The following is a 13753-nucleotide window of genomic DNA, read 5'->3' on the forward strand; positions in this document are numbered from 1 at the left end:
ATGGAATATTTATTTTCATGAAGAAAAACCATTAAAGCATAAACATTTAAATAAAGTCATATATATGTACAAGGAAATTTCATCTGCTACTTATACGTCTTGTTTTCTGAATGCAAGAACCCATACATCGACATTAAGTCGAAAAAGAAGCATGATGCAGCACCATGTTTGATTGAAACATATTACAACAGGGTATAATTAACTTTAAATCACTTGAACATTCTGGCTAATGAATAAAAACAGATGAAAGATACAAAACAAGATCAATAAACACATTTATACATATACAACCATATTTAAATGTATTTCAAAACAAGCAAACTATGAGAAACCTTTTGCAGCATCCATAGCAAATCAGCACCCCGATAGAAAAATAAACTTTTAAATATATCTGTGTGCATTTTCTTTTAAAACTATTAACTACTCTAAGGCAAAGCGCTATTCAAACCGAAGCCAAACATCTAACCGATCAAAATTTATTATTTAAAGTTATCACGCAATGTTCTCCATAAAACACGCATGTCACATATTACAAAAGAAAGGCAATCTTTTCACAGCTTCAATACAACTGAATCGACACAGCAAAACAATTGAATGGATGCAAAACTCAAAAAAAGTAATAAATTAAAAGAATATATGGACCAAAGCATACGAGTAAAGGAGATTACTCTTGTATAGAAGAAAATAATATACACTTATTGAGCAAAGTTGTAAGCGATGTATTTACGAGACACAATTGTCCTCCAGAAACACATTTTATTGATACTTATTACTAAATGATTCACAAAAAAAACACACCACTACTAATACAATTATTGCCAGTTGTACTGTTTTCTTCTGAAGGAATGGTTCGTCTCCCGCATGGATAACGAATCAGAATGCGTCGTTACCGGAAATGAATCATCGGAGTTTAACTTTTTTGTAGATTGATCCAGAGTGTAAATATAGGAAATATTTTGAAAACAAAAGGAAAAGCCTTTCATCGTACAGTCCCTTGCATTTCCAAAACCCAACTGATTGGCCCAATCGATGGACTGTTTTGTACATACCAAATCTGAGACTAAATTTCCTTCGTTAGGTTTTTTCGTTTGGAAATCGTAAGAAGAAAAAAAAGTTAAAACTTAGCCACATTCCATTTCAGAGTAAAAAGAAAACAGCAAAGCAACTTGCGCGCTGCCTACGTGTCAATTACGAATTACTGAAGCAAAACAAAGAAAAGAAACCCACGAAAAGTAAAACAAAAGACGCGAAGAGTGGAGGCTCCACCCCGCGTCGGAAAGCGATACCTACAATTGTGACAAATTTTGAATCTAGAGCAAAAAGAGAGGAGGGAAGAAGAGTAGAATCCCAAAGTGAAAGCGAGAGAGAAGAAGCGTGAAAGTTTGGAAAATCAATAACTATCCGTGTAACAACTACAGCAGCAACAACAACAACAACAACAACAGTGTTTAAGTTAAACGTTCGCTCAACTTTGACAGAGTTGGATTAGGTCAACGATGCTTTGAAATATAACTATTATAGCAACTTAACAACGAGATTGACTTGGCTTTTCTTCCGTCTTGTTTTATTTTTTGTTTTGGAATTTATGTGGTTTTTGTCCCTTTCTCACAATCCTTGCACTTGATACTCAGTTTATTGAACAACAAGTAAGTAAACTATTATATTTTCATAATTTATCATTCATTGTTGAATTAAGCGCAAATTTCGAATTTCTGAATTCACGTGCAAAGTTCAGAAAAGAGAACTTATCTACATGGATGTCATAGAAGCTTTCTTTCTTTCTTATGGGGCCTTCCTTTGCCGAGTGGTTAGAGTTCGCGTCTACAAAGCAAAGCCATGTTGAAGGTGTCTGGTTCGAATCCTGGTTGGTCCAGAATCTTTTCGTAAAGAAAATTTTCTCGACTTCAAGTACGAATGCGAAAGTTGCCACTTTCGCTTAAAAGCTCTCAGTTAATAACTGTGGAAGTGCTCATAAGAACACTACGCAAAGAAGCAGGCTCTGTCCCAGTGAGGACGTAAATACCAAGAATAAGAAGAAGAACCTTTCTTAGCATTACAGTAACGTTTCTTGATTTATTCTATACTTTGTTATCCCTGATGATGACACGTCTCTAAACTATTCCAGTTATGCTTGTGTTTCCACACCAGAATAAATCAGGTTTCACTCAGCAATACGAAGTTGGAATAACTGGCTCTGGGCCAATGAAATCATGTGATGCTCCAGGTTTAAAGAGTTTGCTGGATTCAGCTATTCAATGGATTTCCTACTTTGCTCATGTCCACAGTTGATCAGCAGAAGTTTTCTCATTTAATTTTGTATGGGGAAAGAAAATCGAAAAAATATTTGGTAGACGTGAAAGCCATAATCATTGCGCACAACCGGTACCAAATATCTTTTCGAAAACAGTTCCCAATTTTGAGAAAAAAAAAATAATCAGATGTAGAAAATGATGCATGTCGCTAAAACATCAAAGTGAACGTTCACGAACAGCAAAAAGGAATTGGTTGGTCAAAATGATTCGATATATCGGAACGTCCCTATTACATACATGGCCTGATTCGCTACTCGCCACATAGTAACGCACATGCGCTAGAAAATCGCTAAAAGGTAACGCGAAAAAAATGTGTGTGGCGAAAAGTATCTAACAAATTGTTTCTCAAAATCAGGAACAATTTTCGAAAAAATATTTGGTACCGGGGTACGTAATGGCGCCTACCAAATATTTTTTGACGTTGGATAACGTCTTAACGAAAATCGCTCGCGTCACGAAAAGTGGTTAGATTTTGACTGTTAATAACTTACTAACGCCCGGATAGATTTTCGAGATTCTTACACCAATCGATTGGAAATCTTTCTAGGAATCGACTCCAATCATGAAAACTTTTGATTTTCATGACTAAACTATTGATAAATGTCTTATTTTCCAAAGAAATGCACTTTTTTCTTGCTGTTATAAGGTTTTGAAGTTTACATGTACCGTAAAACGAGGTAACTTTGATAGTTTTTTTTTTTTTTTTCAAAGAAAACTTGAATATTTATGCATGCTGTTTAAAAGAATTGTAATTTTTATTTTTAAAACAAGTACTGGCATCCTAGCTATCGATTGCAGTGGATAAATTGTCAAAAGATTTATTCTGAATGCATGTACAATTTTTCATATAATCGAAAGTCGGTTTTCTGTTTTGGGGCAACTTTGGTAATGAGCATGAGCATGAGCATGATTGACCGCCCGCAGAAGCTACTCCGTTATTGCAAGAACAGCTGTACTTACACAGGGAACCAACAGACACTACTCGGGATCAGTAGCATCCTCAATGTGTAAGTACTGGTGCTCTCATTATTATAACAAACAATAACGGCGCCGGCTGCGTCCGAATGCAGGTCAATTTGGGGATGGGAGGGAAATGTTGACGTGTTACTTGCTTTATAGAAGCCGAGGAGTCCTCTGCACCTCCACAAGTAGACACTGGGTGTTTGGATATGGGAAAGGGTTGGGTAAAGGATTCGTTTTGGTAATCGATCGCCCCCGCAAGAGCAAGCAACCAGGTCGAAGGATCAAACAATACTCGTTTTGGGGCAACTTTGATAATGGAGTACAAATCGAACAAAATTGGATGAATTACGGAACATTTATAGGGCGTTGCATACCTCTAAGCGTTTAACGCTATATGGAAATTTCTGACTTCGATTACAAAAATGGCCACAGTTTATAAAAATGGTTTTCGCTAAGAGATTTGAGACTGAATTCATGTTCTACTACAACTAGGCTGTCACTATATGTGACGAACTCATTATGACTAATAGTGATCTTAGAGCAGATTGTTTGTGAGCGATTCAAAAATGCTAAAATCCTATAAATTGTTAATATTTGCATATAAATCCTCAGATGTATTTGATTCCAACGAAAATAACTTTGACATGAAGTGTCATACTAATAGTCTCTACTTTGGCATTCCTTTTGCTTAACTGATTAACAGAAACTTTGTTATTTCGTTCAGTATGTTGTGGGTCTCGCACTATCAAGGCTACCCGCATTATCAAAGTTACCCCGTTTACGGTACCGTAATTTCGGGTGGAATTGATCATTTTTCATGGTTTTGCTCGTCTGTTTTCAATAATGTTGAAAATGCCAAACAACTGCATGCAGGAAAACAAGAACGACGGTCAGCCTCTTTGGCTCATGCGCCAAAATTTTCTAACAAATGTGTTTTTAGTGATAAAAATGCGATTATTGTTATTTTTTGAAACGACTCTACATAATGAATATGAGCTCCCTGAATCCGAATATGCCTGCAAAATTCTTAATACAATATTCAAAGAAATAATGAATAGTTAATTTCAAGAATTGCAATGAAAACGCCTAAATGTAGGCAATTTCCTATTAAAATCCCAGATATCTAGCATAAATTTATTTATTTCAACCGTATGAGCTCATTCAGGTGAAGGTTCATTGAGCACGTAAACATAATGTTGCCACCCACTCGAGCCACCCGCTAAACCACCCTCTCGAGCCACCCAACACGGCGGAGCACAATGTTATGTGCGTCGGCCAAAAATAAATCATCATGTTCCATGTATACCTCTACCTACAGAATTACGTAGGCAGTATTACTTGCACAGGTTTCATACAAATGTATTGCACAGGTTTCATACTAATGTATTGTCGATATGAATTCTTCAACAACTTCCTTAAAGCTCAAAATCACAATTTATTTCATTTGGTAGTGGAAACATGTTTTTTGACCAAAATTATAAGCATTTTTCACACCATGCGTGTGTTGTTTACTTTTTTGGCAGTTTTCTCCTCTCTTCTCTCGCTTCTCACGGACGGAGAAAGCTGCCATCAGTATGCATTTGAATTCTACAGTCAATTGTACTGTATAATATCTAAAATTCATTTTTGCTGTTAAATTGCGTCGTACATTGTTTTTCTCACGCCTTAAAATGTTTTGCAACATTGTGACATTGTAGGGGGCATGGGGCAAGAGCGACACCCGGGGCAATAGTGCCACCTCTAATTTCACGTCGTTAAAATCAATTTTTTGATGTTGAACTCAGGATAAGAATAAATTGAATACTCATTGAAGGTTGTGTAAATATTACAGTTAAAAATGTTTAGTACAAAAAATTAGGAAAATGTCTTTAACTCACCAACGTGAAAAATGCGAAATATTATAAGAATGTAAGACTGGAAAATAAGGTTTGACTCCCAATAAATACAAAACCACTGGGGAATTTTTCGGCTTCGTAGTCACCAAAGCAATCAAACGATTATTTTTTTTCTTGCTTCCAACGTTTCTGTGTTTATTACACCTTCTTCAGGGAATTCTACAAAACATATTGATTTTTCCACACAGTATTGATGATTTTCAATTGTTTAATAAAGCTGTGAGCAATTTTTTTCGAAAAAGTCCTTTTGACATTAAGTTTTACATATATAAAAACAGTATGTCTTATGGGGCAAGAGGGACACCGCTATTTTCTCATGTAAAATCAAATGAACTTTTATTTTTCATGTTTTAATTTAATGCAATATAAAATAATGCAATATATCAATGTTTCCCACTTAATAAAATCAAAATAAACTATTTTGGACATTGAAAATGGTTTCTGAAAATTTTTAATATTATTGTTATTGTCAAATAAGATGAGAACTAAGGACTGTTCATTTTATAAAGTGGAAACTTTGTTTATGCTATGTCTTTTTTATTTATTGATAAAATCGTAATCGGTTTTCTGTGTATCGTTGACCTATTATTCTAAAATGCTATGAAAATATAAAATCTTTGAAAATGCTTTTGGTTGAAGAGCTAAATAGTTTTTCCAAAAACTCTAAAAAAAAGCTGTCCGTCAAAGTTTAACATTATTTTTCGCAAAACAAAAATCCTTATTTTTATGAACAAATTGTATGTTTGTATCCTTTACTATTCTACTAAAGGTGAAGCTTTATAAATATCAATTATAGTCCACCATTCTATGGCATTAGGTAACTTTAGTGATTTACCCATTAATGGCCAAATTTGCTGATACACCATCCTTTCACTCCCAGCAAAAGAGAAAAGTAAAAAGCGTGTTCAAAACTAGTTTGGATTACTAAAGAAACTATATTAGTATAAACGAAAGCTAAATCGTGAGATTAAACTACAGTCTTAAGTATAAATTTTACTGTTTATGGTAGTTTTACTAAAAAGTCTCATACTTTTAAAATCATGCACGCATATTTATCGATCTACAGCAAATTTTAAACAGTTTTCTCCGAATTTTTCAATTGGTAATCTCAGAATAACATATTATGAAAATAATATGTGGAAAATAAAATCGATTTTATTACAGCAGTGTTGCCATTTTTGATGATTGTCAATGTACTTTGATAGGTCTTCTAAGAATAAAACAATTGTGTTTCTGTTATGCTTTGAATGTGACGTGGGGACTTACTAAGTAATTCTATGAAGGCGTAAGTTATTTTTCATATTAATACTATATTAGGACTTCCGTCAGGACGTACTTTTACACAAAAAATTCTACTCATATCAATTCCCATCAAATTTAAAAAAAAATCTTTAAAAATATACGGGAAAATTGATTTTATTATATCTGTAAAATTGTTGCTCCAAAAATAACTTGATTGATGGGACCATTTCTCAAACTACAGCCATCTTGGCGAGTTAGTTACACCACTACATTTTATCATGTGGTGGTGCCGTAAGTATTTCACACTCCTTTGTGAATATTGCAATCGATCACTTCGAATACTTTATACAACATGTGTGTAGGAATGAAGCGTTAGCAAATTTTTTGAGTTACCAGCAGTGATGGTTTCTCATCGTATGTTAACTACAACAGAATGATGCGTGGTGCTCACCGCACACCATACATCTTATAGTATATTTGTTACTATGTGTATTGTGAGCAACAGTATCCTCAGTATGCTCCTATCATTTTCTTTCGAGAAGGCTTTTTGTGAAACTCTTGCCTTAAAGAGACATTCACCACTATATGTAAAAGTGTCCGATCTGATGTCTGTGCACTCACATGTCTGCACTACTATTGGACTCACTAAGCACAGATGGAGTTCTCGCCCATCTACGCTTTGTTAGTGGGTTGGTGATGGAGATGCAGTTGTGTGGTATCAGACATCAGATAGGTCAATATTACATTGTTTGTACCTATCATCAAGCTTGGATTTTTCTTTCCTACTTGCAGAAATGATGAGAACATCTGCAGCTGTTTCTTCTCGAGATAATATAGGAAAGAAACTATTCATAACTGTTTCTATTTATTTATTGTTAAACTCTGATAAGCTTTAGGTTGTCGTTATGATTAACATACTAAATGTATGAACTTTCGTGGGGGTTTGAACATATTTTTAAGTGACGTAATTTTGAAAATATTATCGCGGTTCCATGTTTATATTGACTTATTTTTCATTGTAGTCATTTATTTATTTTACCATTATTTTTAATTTATCGTTTGCTATTATTTTCTTACTGTTTCATTCGCATTTTCTTTTTTTTGTTCGTTTTGTAGGTTTTTAAATAGTATCGGTTACGTCATTTAAGGATGATCCCTGTTCAAATCACAAGATATTGAGAAGTTTCTCTCGTTCTCACATTCTCAAAATTGTCTCTTATGAGATTTTAGGATTGTGTTTGTTTATTCATACTATTCAAAATAGTGTTGCATGACCAATGTGTTGCAATTTACCAACACGCATGTTGCTAATCAATACTATAGCAATTATTGAATAATCCATAGTAATTCGCACATTCTCAAAGATTGTGGCCTATACAGTTTTTACATCTACAATTTCAATGAATTGTAAATGTGTATCCCTCATCTTAGGCATTGGAAAGAGTGTAGTTTTACTATGATCTTTCTTTTCTATTTCGACCTTGTTCGAAGACAGTCGGTACATATCAACCCTGAGAGTTTACCATCCTTCTGGAGCTATGGCTACCAATCAAGCTGAAAATTCTCCTTTACCATCAGCTTTGGATGCGCACAATCAGTGTGCTAGTTCTTCCACTCCTGAGGAAGTTTTGGAAAATTTTTCAAAGGACGGTGGAACTGGAATTGGTACTACAATTTCATCCAACATGGCCGATAAGTCTCAAAAAAAGACTTCCTCCGATAATACGAGTGGCTTCTTTTCATCTTTTCATGCTTATCGTTTTCAAATAAGTCTGAAACATGCCTTATTTACAAACGAGCTGAAAATTGAGCTGTTATTCGATCTGAATAACTTTCTTTATCAACTACCAGCTGATTCATCTACTTCGTTCATTCCCAGTTTCAACGGTCATGGGATTTGCTTTGGTAAAATCTGGTTCTCGCCAGAGAATGAAGAGAGCTCTGATTGGTTGAAACAGAGACTGAACGAAATAAATGAAAAAGCGGTAGATGGTTGTGAGTTCAACATTGAACCATTTGGTCTTCACCAAAATAAGGTGTTATTTAACATTCATTTGATCTCAAATGAAAGTTTAAGCGACCCTGATGTCCTTAAAAGGCTTCACTTCCAAAATCCTTCAATAGGAATTGGTAATTGGAGGATTTTAAGAACGAAATCAATATCTACAGTTAATCGTCTGGTTATCTGTAATGTTGATGATAGTTCTTATAACCTTCTAAAAACACTGAATTTCAGGTTGAATTATGGTTTTCAAAAGGTGGTATGTAAACCATATTCGCAGAAAAAATCTGCTAAAATAATAAAATGATCTACTCTTCTGGTAGATTTTTGTTTATTTATAAATAATACTGAACTATATGTTCTCGAATAGCTCTGTGTAGCATGCATGCAGTATAGCTGCTAAAACTGAAAATTGATCTGTTCTACGAATAGACTAAATTTTATTTTTTTGGATTTCACTTCATGAAACCTTTTGTCCCTAGGGGACATTCTCATCATTTTCTTTCCCTCCCTTTTTCCCTCTTCCCCATCCTTTCCTATCCCAGTCCCACATCCATTCAGGTAAATGATGATATAGGCTGTAAATAAGCGAGGCACAAATCTCCCATTTGTAGGGGAACGTACCACCTGAGCCGACTTTCTGATACCTGAAGTAATTCTATGAAGGCGTAAGTTATTTTTCATATTAATACTATATTAGGACTTCCGTCAGGACGTACTTTTACACAAAAAATTCTACTCATATCAATTCCCATCAAATTTAAAAAAAATTTCTTTAAAAATATACGGGAAAATTGATTTTATTATATCTGTGAAATTGTTGCTCCAAAAATAACTTGATTTTTTCCATCAGGCTTCTGATTGATGATGCTTTCGAAGAACAAGCCTTTTTTGAAAATAGAAAATATAAATTATCGAATTTTCCAGCCAATTTCTTACAATCATTGATTTTGATAACCTCAAAAAATCGACCGATCTAATCGTTGTTCCATATTCGTGTGAAATTTAATTATTTTGGAGAATTTTTATTATCACAACATTGTACAATACTAGTCGAACGATGTGCAAAAAACCGATTGAAATTTCATTGATTAATAAGAAAGATACAGCATGCACAAGGTGTCCACTTTATAAAATGAACAGTCCTTAAATTAATTTCGTAAAATTACTTTATAACTATAAGTGAACTTTTATCTCTTAGTTTTTATCTCTACTTACTCTAGAATTTATCGTTTAGGCGGGGAAACAATAATATACAAAATTTGTGGCATTTTGCTCTGGTGGTCATCTTGCCCCATACGAGTGGCAGTCTTGCCCCGTGCCTCGTTTAAAAACCTCATAAGAAGAGACATTTTCAAAATTCTCAAATCATCATGTGTTTCTTATATTTTTGAAATCTATCGATAACATCATTTAGAACAAACGGTGAGCTTGCCCCTACACTGGAATAATCTTCATAAATTGTGCTAATCAACCATTATTTGAACCTATATATCTTAAGGTGTCCTTCTTGCCCCCAGCCCCCCTACACCTTCTGAGTGTTATGAAATTTTAAAATACGTGGTTGTAGTATGAATATCCAAACAATTTTAATTCCAAACATAAACACTGACATCACTTCCACTCAGTGAGAGCTGCGCATCCGATTCATAAACCCAGTGAATTCGTATTCTGGTGTTGTTTTTCGAGCACAAATCGGTGAACTTAAGTGTTTTTTTGCTCCCAGGAGCACGGCGCGAGAAAACATAAAGTGTTACCAGTATCGCATCAGATTTTTGAATTGTCACGGTGAGTAGAAATACCATGAAAAGTGAATTTTAGAACGGGCACCGAAAAGCCTTCAAACAACAACACGGTGCGTGAAGAAGAAGTGATTCGGTAGTGCGTGATATATTACAACACAATTTGTGATTTGTGAAAAACACATTACGGAATGCTTTCAGTTGAGAAACAACCCCTCTACAATAAGGTTAGTAACTTCAAATAATCATTTTTTGTGATCGCTCTCTAAAACACTGTGAGAAGCGTGGGAGGAGGGAGTGGAAAGTGAAGGGGGAAGTAAGGTGCCATATTTGAGGCCATTTTGGTACCCAAGGAGATATGTCCTTCACGGAGAAAAAAATTTGGTAAACACAACCAAATATTAGTTATTTTCAAACTAAACCAAACTTTAGTTTTAAAATAACTAATATTTGGTTGTGTTTACCAAACCCAAGTTGAATATTGCACAAACAAAATTCTAGTTTGACTCAGCCTTATACGATGGTTCTTCTTCTTTCTGGCATAACTTCCCCACTGGGACAGAGCCTGCTTCTCAGCTTAGTGTTCTTCATGAGCACTTCCACAGTTTTTAACTGAGAGCTTACTATGCCAATGACCATTTTTGCATGCGTATATCGTGTGGCAGGTACGATGATACTTTATGCCCTGGGAAGTCGAGAAAATTTCCAACCCGAAAAGTTCCTCGACCGGTGGGATTCGAACGCACGACCCTCAGCATTGTCTTGCTGAATAGCTGCGCGTTTACCGCTACGGCTATCTGGGCCCACGATGGTTGAAACAAACAAATTTCTTGGTTGTTTATTTTAAGGCTTCAAATTTAAAACCAACAAAAAAAATGTTAGATTCAAACTAAAAAATGGTTGTTCTGTTTGACATTTGTAGTAACAACCTAAAGCTTAGGTTGTTTTAAACAGGAAATATTAGGTTGAAATTAACAATCTTCAGTTTGTCACAAACGAATTTATTGTTTAAACAAACAATTTAATGGCTGTTTTTAGCTCTATTTTAGTTTTTACTTTTATTTTTAATCACAAAATAAACACGCATATTGAGCATTTTATTTATTTGTTTTCTTCAAAAATTGGTTTGGACTTATTGTTAAAATGTTCACTAGCAATTAATTATGAAAACCAAAGGGACATCTATGGCCATCAGAGTCACGCGGAAGGATTCTGCTTTGCACTCCTCGTGCGTTATGAAAGGGATTTTTTTATGTCCACCTGAAATTAACACTTGATAAAGGATGTCACGAATAAACTGATGGAAATGTATTTTATAAATACCTGTAAAATGTAGCAACTCTCGTTGTCATCTCAGTGTTCCTTCGATCCGCTCATGGTAGTAACTTTAAAAAATACAGTGGTGACAATGAAAAAAATCAACTTAAATATTATTAAAAACAAAGCAAACATTTGTTTGAAACAAAATGCGTGACAGATCAAAACAAACAAAATTTGATTAAAAACAATATAATTTCTTAGGTTAATGTTGACTACATATCAAGTTTGTTTCAATAAAAATGTTGACTTCGAATCAACAAAAAAACAATTTGAAACTACCAAATTTTGACATTGAATTTGAACCAACGAAATGGTTGTTTCAAACTAATGTCATTTTTCTCCGTGTTGGTATGAGCTTTGAAGATGAAATCGGAATCAGGGATATATTTTTAGCATCCCTTCAAACTTTCAGGTTGATACCATGATCAAATCCTTGTTTAGGACTAGAAGCTTATGGATGTCTGCAGGTTGCATTAATATTTCGACCTGTTATGATGTATAGCTGGGCTTGTCAGATGATTATGGTGATATCTGCGCTGCCGAGATCACTTTAATGAATGGACCAATGCATGAGTTCACTAATTTGACATTTGAGCGGTGCCGAATTCACTCGTTTCCATGGTCATGTAAATAACACGGCACCGCTCAAACGTCAACGAGTGAACTCGTGCATTGGTCCATTGTCGGGCACTACTTGTAGATGTAGAGGCACATTTTCCCGGATACCACGACGAAGCAGCCATGCTAATCATCGTGACATGCAACTTCAACATCGATATGAGCAAACAAAAGAACATGGAGTTCGCGGACCTCATGGAGAAGTACCTCAATCTCAAACTGGCTTTGGAACCCACTAAAGCAACCAATCTTAGTGAATAATTCGTGGACCAAACGTTCAACTGGAATATTTGTTTGGAGAGCAAGAGCTTCCGCTCATGCTTCTTCTTCCATCGACCAATTCTATCGGTGTTGAAGTGTTAACTGAACCAAGCAAATAATAACACACAATGTCCGACCATAATACGTCAAAATCGACATGCAACAAATAGTGCGAAAATTGATTAGATTTTTAGCAGTACAAATCTCTCATAAGTTCGTGACGGTCTCAAACCAGGAAATAAAAGAAGCTAACGTTATCCAACGTCAACTTGGCGATCATATCTCGGAAACAACCTCTTATTCTCAAATTTTTGGTGGTGTTTCGCAATAATCTATTTCGTTTTCGCTGTCTTTTTTTAGCGACATGTGCCACGAGTAATTTAACTAAAAATCCGGTAGAAATCTGTGCGATTTAGTGCAAAAACAGCAGTGGAAGAGCTAAATTCGTATGTGAACATACGGTAATTACCCATTGTTTCCGTATTGCGGGGTTGGCCTCGGCATAGTGTCATTCATTGAAGCTCACGAATCTGTGTGGCTACATAACCCAAGTGTGTGTGGAAGTATCAAAAAGTGAACAAACTCTTTTTTGGGCATTCCATAAAAAAATTATGTCATCGCAGTGAGTGCTCCCGAGTAACAGTTCTGTTCCTGTCCTGTGAATTTCCCATCCGGTAAACTGACAGATCATCAGATTTTCTTAGTTCCGGCCCGGCGGCGTCATGTCGCCGAATCAAACGAGTTTGATTTTGCTCAAACCACCGGTGGGCGGAGCCATATGTTCGACGAACCGATCGTACCGTCTGTAGGGATGTTACACGAACACCGACGTCATCATGTCAAATTGAAGCTTCGACGTCCCATGAACTTCCGATGCAGATGGGTGGAAAGTCAAAATGCGTGAATTTATGCAGCGTCGGTGCCATAGTGATCTATCAAATGCACGCTCTTGAGTTGTTTCTGTATATTTCACTATCGTTTCCAACTATCTCTAACCGTTTTCTTTAGTTCCAATAGGGATTCTATTAGAAGTACTTTTAGGGCTACCATTAGAGTTCTACTGAGGGTTCTGATTTCATCAGGAGTTCCTCCAGAAATTCCACCAAGAGTTCCTTCAGAGATTCCAGCTAGTATTTTTTCCGAGATTCTATTAGGACTTCCTCTAGAATTCCATCAGGATCTTCTAGGGATATCATAAGGAATTTCTCTAGGCATTCTATAAGGAGTTCCATCAGGAATTTTAACAGGAATTCCTCCAGGGATTTCATCAGAAGTTCCTTTAGTGATTCCATGGGGAATTCTTCAAGGGATTTCATCAGGAGTTCCTCCAATGATTTCATCTTGAGTTCCTGCAAGAATATCTTTAGAATTTCCTACAAGGGTTCCATCAAAAATTTC

This window comes from Aedes aegypti, chromosome 2 (assembly GCF_002204515.2).
Source record: "Aedes aegypti strain LVP_AGWG chromosome 2, AaegL5.0 Primary Assembly, whole genome shotgun sequence".
Lineage (NCBI taxonomy): Eukaryota > Metazoa > Arthropoda > Insecta > Diptera > Culicidae > Aedes > Aedes aegypti.